This window comes from Octodon degus, unplaced genomic scaffold (assembly GCF_000260255.1).
Source record: "Octodon degus isolate 3935 unplaced genomic scaffold, OctDeg1.0 scaffold00089, whole genome shotgun sequence".
NCBI lineage: Eukaryota > Metazoa > Chordata > Mammalia > Rodentia > Octodontidae > Octodon > Octodon degus.
In genome coordinates, this window is record NW_004524665.1 from 97,890 (window position 1) to 101,200 (window position 3,311).

Genomic DNA, 3,311 nt, shown 5'->3' on the forward strand with positions numbered 1-3,311 from the left:
AAACCCATCAGAATTACGGCCGACTTCTCTTCACAAACCATGCAGGCAAGAAGAGCATGGAGCAGAGTAATCCAGGTCCTCTATGAAAACAAATTTCAGCCCAGACTAATATACCCTGCAAAACTCTCTTTCAAGTTTGATCAAAACAGGTTAGTAGGACAGTTACAATAAGTAATACATTGCATATTGGTGTCGTTGTAGTAGTTATTCGTAGTACATGATATCTTGTCTAAACACTATTAGTTCAAAACTTTCTTCTCATTGAACTAAGAGAAAGTAGCTGTATGTCTACTCTATTTTCTATCTATCTATCTATCTATCTATCTATCTATCTATCTATATATTTTTACTGTAAAATGACCCTTCATTTATATTCCCCCTTTTTTTGTCTAGTTTTGTCAGAGATGGGTATTCCATTGCCATTTAAATATTGTAGGTGTGAGAATTCAGCAAAAGAATCCAATATAGTTCAATAGTCCATAATAGTAGTAGGTTATCTGAAGAACTGGCAACGTCAGAAGTTGTTGATTTGAGCCTTTTACAGATCAGCATATTAATATGGCTTTAAGTTTTATACCTCATGCTTATATTTTTCTGCTGAATGGTTAAGACCAAGATAAAGCAAGACTTGCATAACAAAAAATGTAACTTTTGTATCTGACAAGGTCAGTCAAATTCCTTCAGGATTTACCCTGAAACCTTACACAGCAGTTTGTAGATCTTTCTTCCATGTTAGCCATGTGGGTGAGTCACAGCTATTGTATGACCAAGACAAATTCTTGTGAGTCACCATATTTAATTTTTTATTTATTGATGCTAGTGAAATATTGTGTATAAATACTGGGAAATGTAACATTTGTAATAGTGAGAAATCCACAATTTTGCACTGTGTATTGTGCATTGAATTCTGGAGTTTAGAACAACCCGAGGTTCTCTCTACCTGAAAATATGTTCCCTCCTATGATTCTACTCAAATGTAAAGTGGTGCCATGTACTACTTACCCGGCTTCTTAGAGAATCCCTTTGATGTCGTAGTGCTCCTGGAAGTGCTCCCACAGGTAGAGTCCTTCCTTGTCACACAGCTGACACATAATGGGCAGTGCTTAACTAACAAACTTACTATGAAGATTTATTGTAAACACCGATACTTCCTGTATAAAATACTTCCTACATAAAATACTTCCTGTCCTAGATGGCACATGGCAGGGAACAGGGAAATCAGCTATAGCAATTTGATAAAAGTCATGTGTCATAAAGTATTTGTTAGTTAAAGATGACTATATAAAGCTTTCCTTAGCCATTTTGAAATTGTTGAAAATATATGCAAAATCATGGAGTAAACCAAAATAAGATTTGTGATGTATAAAACCTTTTCATTCAGTAAAAATCATTTCCAGGATGAGGTTGTGCAAGGACAGACAATTTTATTCCAGTGCTTAATGGAATAAGAATGTGGTTTAGAATTTGGGTAGTTTAGTGTAAACTGCAAAGCTGCATCGTGTCTCTCAATAATGCAGAGCATATTCTACCAAAACTCTCTATTCATTTTAGTTTGCTTTGGTGAGTATATTATCTTGTAAACTCATAACAGAAGTAACTATACTTTCCTTTCTTTCTCAAACATTATAAACAACATCAACTGATCCATGTGATAAGATTCATCTTTATCATCAGCAGAGAAAAACAGAGAAAGAACTTTTCTTCTCTCAAAGTATTTGGGACTGAGGTATTTATCTTCCTTTTTTAAAATCTTTTATGTATTTGGTACAGGGTCTCACTATGCAGCTCAGACTCCTAGTGATCCTCCTGTCTTAGCCTCCCCAGCACTGGGATTACAGGCATGAGGCTTTGTGCTTGCCAGTTAGGTGCTTAGATGGCTGTGCTATCTCCCTGGCCCAGGAATGAGGTATTTCTTTTGCCAAGTTTTACTTTCAAATTCTTAATGTTTCCATTCCTTTTGAAAGAGATTAATTTGAAGATTAAACGTTCCAAAAATGTTATTATGAACGTTGACAGTTTGACATGGAAATTTCCTTCAGTGTGCAGTGTTTCTGAGTTTGTCTAATCAGCTTATTTGAAATGTGACTTGACTTCCACTAAATATACAGAAATTTTGAAAACAAAATTTCCTAAGCAGAAAATGTTTCATAAACAACTTTTCAGAATGATATGAAAAGCCTCTCTAGTGATTTTACAGTGTTTCTTACACATGACTTTGGGTGTGCCCACACATACTGCATTTGTTTGCCTCATAAAAGATAAATATACTTGATTCTTGTTGCTATCAAATATTAAATTAAACTTACAATTACTATTGTAATCATATAGGACATTAATTTGAATGTGCAATTTCTGGCTACCAAATAGCTAGAACTACCCTCCCACTTATTGTAAGCGCTATCTTAGAACACTACTTACCCAAGGGTACCCGCCCTATAGATTTTTTTGTATTATTTCCAGTACCAGGGATTGAACTTGGTACCTTGCACTTGTCAGATACACACTTGTGCTACTGAGCTATCTCCCTGACCCCCTGCTCCATAGTTCTTATTTCACTTTTTTCTATCATTTTTACTGAGATACCTTTGACAATTGAAATATACAAATATTTCAGTTGCACAGCTTGATGACTTTATATATGCACAGTATCACAATCAAGCTAATCAACACATTCATCACACATCACCTCTGTATTGGTGGAAGACCATGTGGGTGACGTAAACAATGTAATATTGCTAACTAGAGTCACATTGTCGAATGTGATCGATTTGCAGAATCTATGCTTTCATAATTGGAATGGTATTCCTCTATACCAACATCAAAATACACATATTTTTAATTCCCATCTAATTCTATTACTCATGAGTTTTTGGTTATTTCACCAAGTACACAGTGAATCTGACAGATCTTCTCTGGTCTTTTCATTGATGTGATATAATGGTTTCTGTAGCTCAACAGTCATTATTTACACTATTAGGACCTGGCTGTGATTTATGTAAATCATTGTTGATGTGCCTTATTTGATCATGTCTCTTAGGTTCTGTTTTTTTGAAATTGCTTTTAGTAATTTGCAAGTCATACTGGATCTTTCCATTATGATTATTATTTTTCTATTTTATAATGGCTTTGACTTTTCATTTAACTTTTTGTTTTACTTTGTTTTATTTCTCATATTTGCATAATTTTTCCTTATTTGTTCTCTTATTCTTTCTTCCTTAGAGTTTCTAGAGTCCAAAATAGATTACATCTGCTCCCAGTAGAGTTTGCACGGGGAGGGAGGGGAGAGAGAGAGAGAGAGAGAGAGAGAGAGA